The sequence below is a fragment of the Lepidochelys olivacea genome, assembly GCF_965140295.1.
Source record: "Lepidochelys olivacea isolate rLepOli2 genome assembly, chromosome: 8".
NCBI classification, from domain to species: Eukaryota; Metazoa; Chordata; order Testudines; family Cheloniidae; genus Lepidochelys; species Lepidochelys olivacea.
Genome location: NC_140418.1, coordinates 24,329,018 through 24,344,757, shown reverse-complemented (window position 1 = coordinate 24,344,757; position 15,740 = coordinate 24,329,018). Strand labels below are relative to the sequence as shown.

At 39.6% G+C, this 15,740-nt stretch overlaps 1 protein-coding gene across 2 annotated transcripts in view; it reads left to right on the top strand.

Annotated features, from left to right (window-relative positions):
• GABRB2 (gamma-aminobutyric acid type A receptor subunit beta2) overlaps positions 1-15,740 on the top strand; it is a 245,246-nt gene that overhangs the window by 153,621 nt on the left and 75,885 nt on the right. The window lies entirely within an intron of this gene.

Genomic DNA, 15,740 nt, shown 5'->3' with positions numbered 1-15,740 from the left:
GATTATATAGGTTTCTATGGTATACATGAACATTAGTTGCCTAGGCTTCAATTCTGCAAAGATTTACACATGTATTTAAATTCACATACTGGTTCCCCTATTCAGGAAAGCACTTCAGAACAGGCTTAACTTTAAGCATGTGTTCAAGTCCCATTCACTTCAATTATATTTAAACATGTGCTTCAATGCTTTCCTGAATAGGGATACTGTCCTGAATTAGACCCTGTGAGTATTCCCATTGAAATCCTTCACAGTGCATAAAGACAGGTTTCAGAGTAGCAGCCGTGTTAGTCTATATTCGCAAAAAGAAAAGGAGTACTAGTGGCACCTTAGAGACTAACCAGTTTATTTGAGCATAAGCTTTTGTGAGCTACAGCTCACTTCATCGGATTATTGATGTTTTAGGTGGTTGGTTGTTTTTTTTTTTTCTTTAAAAAAAGTCCTTATTTTATACTGAAATATTTGAGTAGCAAATATTGTGACTGACTTTGCTTTTGGAAATATATATGGTAAAATCCTCCTTCTCTTGAAGTCAGTAGCAGGACTCCCATTGATTTCAATGGGCCAGGATTTCTCTGTTAATTTGCAGTGTTTAAGCATTGCTGAACAAACTATGCTAGTACATTACTTAATAGGAGAGAAAAACAGTGAATCAATTTATCTACTGGTATAACAGCAATGGGTCTGTGGATTTACGCCTGCAGAGAATAATGCTTTAGTGAAAGGCATCTCCCCCACACACTAACACCCCTCTCAAATATTGCTCGCTGCTTCAGAAAATGTTCCAGCAGAATCCATTAGAAATATTGCCAGCTCTGAACGTTTATGTGGTATTAGCAGGATGCATGCCTTTCATTTTGTGTAGTTTGCACCAACTGCCTGTGTGTAAGAGGAGCAGTAACTGTGCTATGGTAAAGGTCAAGACTCGTTTATAAAATAAGCTTGATGCCAGTGTGAGCAAAGTGGAAAAGGATAGATCTGACACAGAAAAAAATATATATTGAAACAGAAATGTATGAACAACGGAGAGTAAAAATCAAACATGGAATAACCTAAAAAATGCATTTCTATGTGTGCCCTTGCTGGAGAGGCAGTAAAATTTGTGGTTTAAACAGAGAACTGAAGACCAAGTGCTCAAGAATTCCAATCTCAGCTTTGTCATTATCATATGGATCAACTTTCAGCAAGGCACTCACCCTGTCTGCGGCTCAGTGTTCCAAAATGTAAAATTTGAGATGATAAAGCGTGCTACTTTTAACCTGCCTTTCAAGATATTATGATTTGAGGGCCATATAAGAAAACAGTCAGAGAGATGTTAATACTTAATATGGAGTTCTGAAACCCTATATCAATGCTCCACATTGAAATTATTGATAGGTCTGCATGTCCAGGTACAATGCAAATTTGTCCAACCGTTACAACTCTTGAGTCAAATTTTCCAGATTGAAATTTGCTGCAGATCTAAAAAAAAAAATGTATTGTCCTGGGCCAACGGAAGAGTTCGATTTAATTTCCTGCAAACATGGATTAAGAAATTACTGTGATGGAAAGTTTCACTATTAGGTAAAATACGAGGCCATACGGTATCATCAATCAAGAGAAGCGAAAGAAAGCATTTTTACAGTATCAGTTCAAAGTGTAGGATTAATGCCCTGTTATCTGTATACTGTATGCAGAAAAAGCAATTAATTAAAATAGTGCCATAGTTTTTGACTGAAATATGGGATATATGCTACTGCCTTATAGATCAGTGGACATACATTGTTTTTCTGTGATCATGGCTTGTACAGCTCATCCATAAAGAATTGAAATGTCTTGAAAATCTGCTTTCTATTTCTGTGATGCTTTTGTACTACTACTATCAGGTAGCTCTTTCCTGGGTGGGTAAGTTCAGAGCTTCCCTATCTTCTTTCATCTCCTTCTTCTCTCTCTCTCTCTCTCTCTCTGCTGGCAGCCAATGAACAGGTCATTGTTGAGTAGTAAGAATGAGACATTACAGTAAAGTCAGCTGGTCATCACCTTCCCAGTGGGATAATGGCAACAGAGATGGCTTCCTTTTCAATGAAGTGTTGATGTTAGAGGATAGATCACTCTTCTCTTCTGCCTTCTCCCTCTGCTACTGCTGTATGAACAGCTAAACTCCTTGTGTCATCCTAGATTAGTTGATCCTCCCACCTTCCATTCATTTGTGTGTTGCAGTTCTAGTGATTGAAAAGAACCAAATGTGTAAGCAAATGAGTCACAAGTCTAGAGGGAGCTTGGAGGCAAACAGTTGTTTTAGGAAGTACACGGAACATTGGTTCACCTTATTTAAATAAATAAATAGAATACCTTCCTGCACATCTGCTGGACTCTGGATTTCAAGTGATGCCGTCCACACACAAATCTATTCTGAAACAGAGGAGCCTTTCACTGTAAAATCATTCATATTGAACTGGGATTTGATCATGGGTTTTTCTGAATATATTCAAATGCAGTTACTCCAGTTTCATCTGGTGCGTTTGGACTATTACCCATTTCAATTACACAATGACACCTACAGGCTTTAAAGTTCATTTCAATTCTTGTTCATCTCATTACAAAATAATGTGTTCAGTACAGCAGTGTTAGCATTCTTGCAATCACATCATGCAGGTAACCATTATCTGTACTGAAATATCATAGTGAATCTGTCCACCTTATTACAATACTGTATCTCTGTCCATTTCTGTGTTCTTATCCAACAAAAAGCAAGTAATTGCTCCATAAGTGCACATAAGAGACCACCTTTGAAAATGTCTCCCATAACATTTTAAATATTTAGCCCAGTTGTTGCTGAAGTATAAAACAAACAGAGAGAAAATTTCTGTACAATCTCTCTTTATAGGCTTATGATGAGGATGTGTCATATGCTACAAAATTTTGAGGAAATGGCAGCTCAGAAATACAAACTGATAAAAATAGATATTTTCCATACATAATTCAAAGTTTATACATGTTTCTCGTCATTTTACGTACAGATTGCTTAGAAAGAGAAAAATACTTTAGAATTTTCAAATATTGTTTGCTTTTTGCATATTCTTGCCCTTTTTTGTCTTGGCTGTAAGGATATTCTCCACAGTGAGCAGTGTAGAGGTACCTTTTAAATGAGCTCTGAGGGAATTTCTCTGTGTAACTCCCATTGATGGGAAGTGTTGTCAAGTGTCAATGCAAGAGATTAAAATTTAAAATCTTGGATTCTTTTCCACTGACTTACGGCATGAGCTTTGGTAGTTCACTTAACCTTTCTGTGCTATAGTTTGCTCACTTGTATTGTAAATATTTCTACTTCCGAAAGATGTTTTATGGCACAATCCTCGGACATCTCTTATGCATGTGCATTAAGGAATAGCAGAAAATACAGGTAGCTTTTCACTCTCACCGGCCCTTAGTGTACCCAATTAATAGCAGGAAAAGCTACTGACCTAAATTCTCCTTTGAGTGCTGGGCAAAAAGCCTGGCTGATGTGCTCACCAATACTCTGTGGTCCAAAGAAAACTCAGTCAGCTATGCTAAGGCCTTGCCAGAACCCCACATACACCTAAATACATACTGCCAGTGCCATTGGCGGCATGTGTATAGGGGAAGCCCATACTGCTCCTATTTGGAGCAGCAGTAAGAATAGCTACAGAATGCATTTTGTCCAGACCTCACTGAAACAACCTGTCTGTATGGAGTCAGGATTAGAGCTATGAAAATACTGGATTTTTCAGTTCAATTCTGAAAAATCAGAAAACAAATTGTTTTGGGTCAAACCAAAAATGAAAATTTTCAGAATTATTGGCACATTGAAAAGTTAAAACGACAACAAAAATCCTTTATTTTAAGTAGAATGAGCGTTTGAAATTTTTTAAAAATAAAATTAAAGTAATGTTTGAAACAAGTCATTCAAAATGTTGCATTTTGAAAATATTGAAATGTTTCAGTTATTTTTCAATTTTGTTCAAGGTTTTTCTGACCAGAACAATTCAGGAAAATTGGCATAAATTCATGAAATGTTTTGGTATCACCAAATCTGCAGTTTTTGCCAAATAAAGTTTTAAGTCAAAAATTTTTGCTTAGCTCTAGTAAGGAATATTCAGAAACTGCCTGCTCTGCATTAAACCAGTGTTCTTACCCCTGTTCCCAACCTATTCCATGCTACCGAGATGTGAGTTTCCCCCTGAATATTTGAAGAGTGAATATTTGAGATCTTGAAAGGAGATTGCCAAAACCACAGAGGAAAACATGGTCTCTGCCCTGAGGAACTCAGTGTAAATAGACATTTTTAACATAGAAATGATGCACGGATACAAAGGTGGAATGCATTGAATTTACTTTTTAAATGGTACCTTCCTTCCGAAACAAATCAAAGTTCTGTACAAATTGTATGTACGTGGGTGGACTGCAGCCATTTTTTCAGGGAAAGTGAGACAGCCAAAAGGACAGCTTATGCACAGAGCACCGCAAAAGGAGGAAAAGGGAGTATTTGGTGAAAAACTGCAAGACAAACACCTGTTCTTGAAACATCCCATATAGTGTTTAGTGGTTATGCAAAACAGAGAGAACTTTGATTGTAAAGCTGTTGTTAGTTTACTGTGTTTGGGCTTTCAGAAAACAATTTGGACTTCAGTTTATCTTCCCTGGAAGGATGAAAAGCTGAATTGAATCCCCCAGTTTGAACATGTAGTTCCCAGCGTTCTGATTATTTGTAGCCTGATATTTAGACAGCTCTATGCTCCCTCTAAGATGAGGAGTTACCTGCTGATAAGAGCACTGGCAGTAATACCGTATCACGGTTACAGTGGATTTTCTTTCATAAAAGGCCTGACATTCATATCAAACACCTTGTGAACTGGTCATCTCTTTGAGCTATGTAGGTGAGTTATCAGACATGGGATATTGACGTGCTGAAAAGTCTGAGATGTGCATGGCATCTGATATGAAACAGTTGCTTCTTTATGGCCCTCTGCAGAATGAAAATACTTTTTTCTAAAATGTAGAGAAAATCTGGGTTGTAATTCAAACCTTTTAAACCCCTTCCTCAGTCAGTGTGTGGTGCAGCCAGCATTTCTGGTATGAGCTAAATTTATCAGCAGTGTATTGCTCTTCCATGGTCTCCTATATCAATTTGGGCACAAAAGCAATTGCTGAGTCAATGTAAACAGAAGTCTGCTTACCTACAATTTTCACTTTGTGCCTGGTGCTTCTGAGAATGCCAAAGCTGGTCATTAGTAAATGTAAAATCTCAGTTGAGTCCACAGCAATCGCTCCAAGGGGCATAAAAAATATACCCAATGGTGACACATACCATCTTCCCTTCTAGCAATGCAAGACGTGTTACATAATACACCGTGGTTTATGGTAAAAACAAGCCATTGTGTTCAAATGGCAACAACAGTAACTGGGAAAAACAGCTTCCTAAACACTGAATTAAAGCATCAGTGACATCTTATTTTGCTTTAATGATGCAGTTATGTCACACACTGTATAATACAGTATAGAGACATAAACAAACATTAAAAAGTAATATTAAATGCATTATTTATCTGTATATATCTTTGATATATATAAACACACATGGAGATGTGACATCCATGTGATCAATTTCAGATCATGTGTTCAATGAATTTTTCACATGCTTTGGACAACCATCATGCATCTCTGACCGCCTGTCCTACATATTCATCTCCTCTGAGACGTATTCTAACATTCCAAAGCAGCTTCAAGCTGCCTAAGAATCGTTTCTTTCTCTCCCCCCATTATGGAATTTCCACTGAAAAATATACCCAACTAAGGCAGAATCATCATTCAGCCCTGGGCCCATGACTGATTGATTTTTATTTACGTTTCACAAGCTTTCGAGTTGGCTACCTTGCAGTACTACAGGGCTATAAACAGGGAGCTTCTTGTGAAAGGGAGCTTTCAGACTTTCCATTGAGCCATAGAAGCACTTAGTTCTGATCTTGGAAGGTCTTAAAATAAGAGTTTAAAAGTATGACACATAGGTAACTGTAGAAGTCTGTGTCTGTCTCTCTGAGTTCATTACCTTGGCTTCATGGTAACTAAGGCATATGACTTTCCAGATAGAAGAATGTGAAAAATAATACCTTTTTACAACTCTCTAAAACTTTCCTAAGGTAGTTTATTTCCCCTTGTAAAATATTTGGCATATATGGAATGCATACGAGTATGGTGTCGTGTGCAGGTTTTAGCAACACTAGTTTGGATGACCTGAATAACTCACTTGTGCCATTTGTGACTGATGCAGTTGTCCCAGATTCCATCAAGAAACTTTTTATGACACTTCAGACCAACATGTAACATCCATCATGCATATCTGCACTCACATGTATGCATACTTACACACACATCTAACTGCTACAACATTTTTTTTTTTGTGGTAGAATGAATTGTTCTCCTAGCCAGTGGGTTTAGGTGCACAGTTCACTCAAAGCTTTCAGGCTTCCTGCCTTAAGCCCAGTAGATGTCTTCATTTCATGCTGAGCTGAGTACATCTATTAGGCACACCTTGAGGAACAAACTTGAATGATACATTAAAATCTGTGCATCAGAGACAAGTGAGAAATTTAGTTATTTTGATGGGAGCATGATTCATCTGAAACAAAGCATCCTATTCAGAGCTAGGACACTGTTTAATAAATTCAGTCTGGTTGTGTTTTATTTATTTTCCTATTGATGGGGGAATGATATGGGTTGAGTTAAACCAGAGGCTGTAATTTCATCAGAGTGAAAGAGGGAGTGTAAAAGAAAGAGAGGCTACTGCTGTCCTATACTGCTCAGAGGAAAAGCTGGTGACAGAATAGTCCATCCTCCTTTTGTGGTTGACCAGTATATCCGTGATCATGGCTCAATGTAGATCTCTCTCTTTCTCACACACACACACAGAGCTGGGGTGTATCCTCATGGCTGAGTTTGGGGATCATTTCTCGTCCAGTCTGACATCCCCCTTTCTTAGTTGCCCTGGATTCTACAAATTTGAGGAGGGTATGCAGGCAATGTCCCCGGAGCCTGTCTGGGGACACAAGCGGGCAGCCAGAGTCCTAGTCCCGTCATCCATTATAGAGGTAGGAGAGTTAAGGGGAGCTGCATGTTGTGCAAGGCACGGTGGCATACCCCTCCCCATGCAACATCATGCTCAAGGCCCATGTCCATGCAACCCATTGGGTTACAACGACCTCACACTGGACCCTTTTTTAACCCACCAACTGCAATGGAACCTGCCAATGTTGTGACAAATGTAATGTTAATCCCTAAACCAGACCTCTAGGATGCTGGATGGAAGGTGAAAAAACCCGCACAAGGTTTGCCAATTTTGCCATATGGGCAAAATATACCTTTCAGACCTCAAATAAAATTTGGTGATAAGCATAAACCCTGTCAATCCTAAGGAAAAAGCAAAAGTGACTACAGATTAGCAGTGGACAGAAACAACCCTTCCTTCCTCCCCCTGCCTCTCCATCTAGGAGCTCATCAGTCTCCTTAGATTCTGGTTATCCTGTGGAAGCAGGAACAGGTGGGAAAAGCTTAGAGCACAGATTGTTAGAAGCCAGGGAAGGGAGACAAGTGGGAGCCCAAGTTACTCTGTCCCCTCATCTCCCACACAAGTAGGGAGGCGGTGGATGGCATCCATGTCCCCGTCGATCCCACGCCCACCAATTACGTACCATGGGTTAACGGAGGAGCATTTTAGTTTAATATAGTAAGGTGTTCTTATTTGGGGGTATAATGTTTTTTAAATGTCTGAGTATGGTCACAGAGGGGGAGAGAAAGATTAGGGGAAGTAAGAACTACAGGTGATCATGTACATGCTTTCTGATGGGTGTTCTCATGGAATGTACCCCTTAACTGAGTGGAAAATTTTTTTTATCAAAAGCTGAGGGTAGTTTGTTTCTTTCCACACGCACAAGATTACATGCAGTCCCATCTCATTCAAAGGTTTAATGCAACATTTCTTCTCTGCAGATTTATAACTTCTGCAGACTCTAGGATCTAAATGGAAAAGGTGTGTTGTGGGGTTTTTTTATGACTCTTCTATTGAGGAGAGAAGATAATTTTCCTCTAGAAAACTGGGATTGAAATAGATCTTTGTGCTCAAATTATAATAGATCCCCTGGTTATCTTTCTATGAAGTTACTATATGATCTTTTGAAGATAAGTCAGAAAGAGTGACAGCAGAAGAGAGAGGGGAGAGACTTTTAAAGATTCTTCTGGACAGTGGAATATCCCAAGATCAGACCTTTTTTGTTTGTCCTTTTCTTGGTTGGCAATAAAATGGGTTTAGGAAGCTAATAATAATAAATATTAGAAATGTAGGGATGGATGGGTCTTCAAGAAGTTATCAAGTTAAGCCCCCTGTGCTGAGGCAGGACCAAGTAAGCCTAGAACATCTCTTACCTCTTTGAAAACTCCCAACAGTGGGGATTCCACAGAGCATGGCTTTGGCTTCCTCAGCCATGAGATGCTGTTCCAGGAAGAAGATCTGTTGGGAAGAGACATGATTCACCTGACCAAGCAGGGGAACAGCATCTCATGGTCGAAGAAGCAGAAGCCCTCATGTCAACACCATCTGTGCAGTCATGGATTCACATCTAGGATGCACATCCCTGGTTGGGCCCTTACCCTCACCTGGGAAGATGGATGATAACACCACCTGCACCCCATACTCCTTCACCCTCGCTTCCAGAGCCCTGAAGTCACCATTGATCTCCTAAGGGTCATACTTGGAAGTGTCATTAGTGCCCACATGGATGAGCAGCATGTGGTAGTGATCAGAAAGTTGATGAGCCTCGGCCTCTTTCCATAACATGTTGAATGCGAGCTCCAGGCAAGCAGCACACCTCCTAGGTTATAGTGTCAGGTTGTCAGGTGGAAGCCTCTGTCTCCCTCAGACGGGAGGCCCCAACCACCAGCACCCTATACCTTCTCCTTTTTAGTGCAGTGGCCGTGAGTTTCCCAGCACTGGGGGCAGGTGGCTGTTCCTCCACAGCCATTTTTCTCACTTCCTGTTGCCAGAACATACTGGCTGTTCACCTCAATGAACGGGGGACCTGGGTGAGGGATGCAATACTGTCCACTGCCTGAAGTGGACAGCTGTCAGTCTCCACCCTATAGAGCAGCTGGTTCTCCTCCCTCCTGTTGTGGTGCTGTAGCTATCTGTGATTGGCTAGCATCCTCCATCCCCAATGTTTCCACATGCATCCTGTCAATTAATTCCTCTCCTTTAATATCTGTTTTATTTGAGAGGTCAGTTATACTTTTTCTAAGTGGAATAACATACTCAAGGGAGTATGGTTGTTATGAAATAGTTACACTTCTCAGATAATGAAGGTAGGTACTTGACCTCACGTCTCATGCTTTACAGTGCACATGTGACACTGAGACATGTTTCATCTCACAATAAACACGTACCCATGACTTACTGCTTACTTAGGATAGCTCTTATACACTGTGCAAAATAATTGAAATACGTTTCAGATGTTTTCCTTGGTGTAAGATACTAACTACTTGTCATTTTATTGTCCTAAACTACTTTGCTCTGCAAAAATAGGCATACCTCTACATTTTAGAGGAAATAAATACGGTGCATTAATTCATCATTGTTGTGTGAAACATGGGAGACCAAAATGTATCCTTTTGTTTCGCTTTCTAACCATTGCTTGAACATATCAGAGGGATCAAAGAATCCGGAGCTTATCTTATTAATGTTGTAGGTGACTTCCAGTATTATTGATACCCTTAGGTCAGCGGTTCTCAAACTGTGGGTCAGGACCTCAAAGTGGGTCGTAACCCCCTTTTAATGGGGTCACCAGGGCTGTCGTTAGACTTGCTGAGGCTCGGGGCTGAAGCCGACGCCTGAGCCCCATCGCCCAGGGCTGAAGCCGACACCAAAGGGCTTCAGTTCTGGGTGGTGGGGCTCAGTTTATAGGCCCCCAGCTCAGAGTGGTAGGACTCAAGCTTTGGCTCCCCCCACCCCCATTCAGGGCAGCAGGGCTCGGGGAAGTTCAGGCTTTGGTCGCCCCTCCTGGCATTGTGTAGTAATTTTTGTTGTCAGAAGGGAGTCCCGGTCCGATGAAGTTTCAGAAGCGCTGCCTTAGATTCACAGATGTTTATTCTCTGTTCTGAAAACAGTGTATGTGAATAGTCTACATCATTAAGAGAAATAGAAAAGCATTTTGACATTTGCCATTGCTTTACTATAGACTTCTTAGAGAGTTAGTACTGAACATTCATTACAAAATTGGCAGCAGAGAAAACCGTTTTTAGTACTTATATTTTCATAGTATTTCATAGAATCTGTATCGGCTCCCTAACCCACTGGACACCATTAAATTAGGCTTGAATAAAGACTGGGAGTGGATGGGTCATTACACAAAGTAAAAACTATTTCCACATGCTAATTTTCCCCCTACTGTTACTCACACCTTCTTGTCAACTGTTTGAAATGGGCAATCCTGATTATCACTACAAAAGGTTTTTTTTTCTCCTGCTGATAATAGCCCACTTTTAATTAATTGGTCTCATTACCATTGGTAAGGCATCCCCCATTTTTTCATGTTCTCTGTGTGTATATATATCTTCCTACTGTATTTTCCTCTGCATGCATCCGATGAAGTGGGGTTTTAGCCCACGAAAGCTTATGCCCAAATAACTTTGTTAGTCTCTAAGGTGCCACAAGTACTCCTCGTTTTTTTTTCTAACCGACTGAGAGGTTCATGAAGAGGAATGTAAGGATAAGAGCAAATTCTCCTGTCTTTGTTTGGTTGTTTCCAGAAAGGGAAGAAATTTCCTAGCCTATTTTATGTTTGATCCCTCTAATTGTTCTTACAGCCTTTTGTTACCAAGAGCTTGTATATCTCATTAAAACAGTTGAACAACATATCTGAGCTAAAACAAACCACTTCCTGGATAATCTGGCTTCATACAGAAGTTAGTCTGGGGCTCAGGGGGGAAAAGTAGCAAGCTATATAAAGTGGTGTTGCATTTGCACTGCAGCTCACCGGCATGGTCCACCTGAGTTGTGTGTGTCAGATCTGACTCGGGGATCACTGGTTGTTAGTAGTCCAATGTGTGATATTTCTGTAGGTACTTTACTATTTAAACAGAAAGTTGCCTGGTCATTTTTAGCTTATAAATATGTCTTGTTTCCTTTCTAAGTTTTGCTAATTATTGATACGCATTTGAATTCAGCTTTCAGGAAGCACAAGGTGGTGTTTGCATTACCAGCCTCCCATAACGGTTCTGTCAGAGAAAATCAGCTGACATAGCACTTTAGCTTAATAATGTTTCTGCATGTAGAGTATACATTAAAAGTACAATTGCAACTGTTTTGCCTACTGTAACCCCAAATTTTGTTAAACTGCCTGGAAATACAGAATACAAATAACCATCATCTTTCTTCGGCAAAGCATTTAAATTATGATAGTTTTGTTTAACTTCGAAATTTATAGTATGTGGAGAAGGAAAACTATACAAAATAGTAAATTAAATGATAGTAAAAATATACAACTTTGTGTGAATGAATAGGCAGTTTTAAATATGTAATAGTTCTCTAGCTTGGATAAAACTGTATATTTTGAATATAATTGGACTGTGATTTTTTTTTTTATGATTAGTGTTTAGAACTGAATTTTTGATAATGTGTAAGATGTTCTGAAGTACACTCAGACCCTTAGAAACAAGTCATTTAAATGGCCATGAAGACCCCACTACCATCTTGCTCCCTGAGGCTATTTCCTTCTCCTCCCCCGCCCCCGCAAGAGAGGGTGGAGAAGACATACTGGTGAACTAACCCTTAAATTGCCATTGTCAGTTATGTATCTCTGCTGTGGATATGCAGAGGACTTTATTGTCTGGGGCCAATCCCCAGTCTTTCACAAGCACTAGGAAAAAAGTTTTGGTATTTTCCCCTTGAGTTATAATGTTAGAAATTTAAAGAAACAGAGTTCTATATTAAAACTTGTGGCCAGAGCACAGGATTTGTAGTCAGGACTGTAAGAGTTTAAATGTGTCTCTGGCTCTGTCAATGGTTAGGAATAGCCTGGATTCAGCAATTGATGATGGATAGCAGTTGATGTAGCTATAGGAGTCCAGACCATTAAGTGTAGACAATGACAAGCCTGGATAAACCTCAATTAGCTCAATCATTGCAATCAGTGTGAAGATTTTGAATAGTAGGAGCAAGTATAAAATTAACCATTCTGATATTTTAGCATCCCTTTGAGATCAAAGCACTGAATGGCAGCTTTCTGATGATGTACACACTGTGAACTGAAATTATTTTTATTCATTTTGGTCATGTTGTTTTGTACTGCTTTGTACTGGTAATTCAGCCTATTCAAAATCTGTCTGTATCAGAAAAATGTAGCTACTTTCTGTTGTTGGAAGTAGTCATGTTTTCCTGTGCCTTACATCTATAGAATAGAGAGTTGAAAGTTAGTATTTCCTTATGATAGCAGTAGTTCATTTAAAGAGAGTTCAGTTATGGCTTTATCTAATTTTTAGCAATGCTAGGGGATGCAGTTGTCATCAATCTAAAGCTACTGTAATCGATGTGTGAAAATGCCATTGTCCAAGTTTTCTAGAGCATATTGGCATGCAAATTGTGATGTAAATCCTTTACTAAGAAATTCTACCAGCTTTAGGAAAATTCAAAGCACATATGGTAGTCCATCAAGGGTATGTAAATTTGTCATGGGCAAAACATTGCTTGTAATTTGAAATGTTGATATTTGTTTATATATCAAAAGTTCATTCTTTTAGACCTATCAAATACTTGGATTATAAAATGTTGAGCTGTCTCATGATTCATATTCATGTTTCATATTCAGCTTGTAGCATAACAAGACTAAACACAAAGATTGAGTGTATTCTGTAACAATACACAACACAAGTAAAAATGCCAGATTCCAAGATAATCTTTATAAAGAGAAGGATGTGTAATTAGCTGGGAGAAATATTACACGGATTATATTTTCGAGCATGGTTTTTGGGCTTTTTAAGTGCCTTTATTCACTAGTAGTGAATGCAATCAAAAAATTAAGAATCCCTACTTGCCGTGAATTCATTGTTTTGGTGAAAACACAAAGCGCCTGATTCTCATTTATGCTAAGGCTGCTTTATACCACTCTGGCATTATACAGGAGCCTTAAAGTAAGCATAAATATATTTCCGTATTCACTGCCCCTTGCCAGTGTATTATAGTCTGATCTGGAAGATCCTCCTTGAAACAACCAATGAGGTTGTCATTTATGGTGACGATTTTTAGTGATGTGAATTTTTTTTAATGTTGCCTTTTACTTGGGGGAAGAGAAGAGAAAGCAATGAATTAGATCAGTAATATATCTGCACATTTCACAATGCATGTTTCATTCTAACTGTGAAAAGGGACTGCCTTACTGTATCTGATTTATATATCTCCAACATACTCCATCTGCCTCTTAAGTAATTATTTACCACTATTAGACGGGAAATGATGTTTTCACAATTCCTTTTACATTATATGCAGCACAGACTGTTCAGAAGAACCATGAAGAGTTATAAGCAATGTTTGTAAATGGCATTACCATGAGAATATTCTGAATGCGGCTTAATTGAGATAAATGTGTAACAAGAGTTGCTCTATTATATGTTTGATTTTAGTCTTACTTCAGAATTTTATACTATATTTACAAAGTAAAGGTAAAGTAAATGGCTATTAGACATCTGATTGGTTCCCAAGTGGGACATAATCAAGTGAATATCTCTTGCACACAGGCCAAGAAGCTACCACACACTTTTTGAACTGTATTGTCAAAAATGTGAAATTACTTCTCCTGACATTTACCCTAGAGGCTAGATTCTGCATATACACCGGTGTCCCTGGTTTATTTTTAGAGGCAAACTCCCCCAAAAATAAGGAGTTGCCTTCCACTGAAAATGTGCCCATAGGAACAATTGCCTGAAAACTTCCGTGACACCATCACTGGCCAAATAGAAAGGCAGTCACTCCCCACAATAAAAATCCATTCTCTCAGATACTACACATCTGCACAACATGGAGTTTGACCTCACTGTGCCTGTGGTCATGAAACTGGACAGTTCCATTGGAACATGTTAGAAAGGCACTGCCTCAGATTACAACTTTGGACTTTGCTGTATAGTATATTATTATTATTTATTTATTGTCCAATGTCAGCAATAAAGGTGCTCCAGTGGGTAATTAACTCTGTGTTGTGGATCCTTGTCGGTTCTGGTGTTTATGATTGATGACACTGTTTTGAAATACCTGTGGTCACCAGAATGTAACAGATGCCACTTCACTCCAATGTGATTACCGTTTATAACATTTAGAAGGTAAGACAGTGGGAGAACAAGGACCCAGTGATGGCAATCACTGTTCAGCCATGTACACCGAAGGATATTCTTTTCTGCTCTGTTGACATAGCCCCTCTCAAGTACAGCACCCTGGGGAGAAGGAGAGAACTAATGATGGCTGGAGTACCACAGCAGGAGAAGTTAAGAACATCCCAGTCTTGAAGGGTGTTTGGTATCATGTCAAATACAGGTACCTAAATCTGTACTAGGAGGTTGCTATTCCCTCAGCCACTGCAACCCCCAACAAGTGTTTGAGGGTCTTTCTGAATATCCTAATACAACATCCTCCCTCTAAGGTCACTACAGGTCTCCCTGTTTATGGTCCTATTTGATGAAGCATTTTTCATTTGACAGAGCTAGTAGGTGACTTCGGTAGCAGGCACAGCCCATGCTGAAGGCTGATACTTATGGTGTTTTGGTATAGGAAATTCTTGTATCTAAGTTTAGCAGGCACTTCTGTCCTGTGGGAGTTCATCTTTGCAGTCCTGGTGCTTGACAAGAGCAGAAATAGACAAGTGTTTCACTCTGCCTCAGCCATACAAGGCCGGCTCAGCAGCTCACTGTCTGAAACCTGGCTTGTACCAAGACGTTGCCAAGACCTCCTGAGTGATATAAAAAAGGATGGTAAGTCACTTATTTGTAAATATGGTTTGGGTTGTTAATTTGTTTCTTTTTGACCAGAGTGCAGGCTATGAACCCAGTGATCAAAGTCCCATTGCCTTCACTGGGAGATACCTGGGTATGGCTGCAGTCCTGGGCCCTGTTCTTCTCTTTGACTCTCTCTCTCTTTTGTTTTCTTTCAGGGACCAAATGAACCATACCAATTAGTCAACAGTAACAACAATGGGTCCAGTTTCTGTCAGCATTTGGTTGGGGATAGATTCCTGGCTAAGCAACCTTGCACCCGTCACACACAACTACCACTAAGCAAGTGGTACTATGAGGCCATGGGTACTGGGGGTTGGCTGCTGCTCTGTGAGTCTGAGTAAGTTCCTTCACATTTCTATGAGATATCTGACATGAGCATTGTGTGCATATTATATTAACTAGGCATTCTTTTCCTTCCAGAATTCAAGAACAGCATTCTTGAACCTGAGGCAGCTCCCTGAAGCACAGTAGGTAAATGTGTTACATTTCTGCCCCTCCCCCAGTCTAGCAAGGTTCTTATCACCATGGTATCTGAGTGCCAGCGTGTTCTAGCAAAGAAAGAAGTACCCGTCTCTGTACCGTCAACTTTGTGCATTTGTATTTATTTTTGCTGTTATTGTGGACAAGCTAGGTGGAAGAAGTGTGTTTTGCATTTTACTCTGAGAGTAAAAGGTTCAGAGGTCATTCTCTATCTGAGATTTATATTGTACAATGCGACA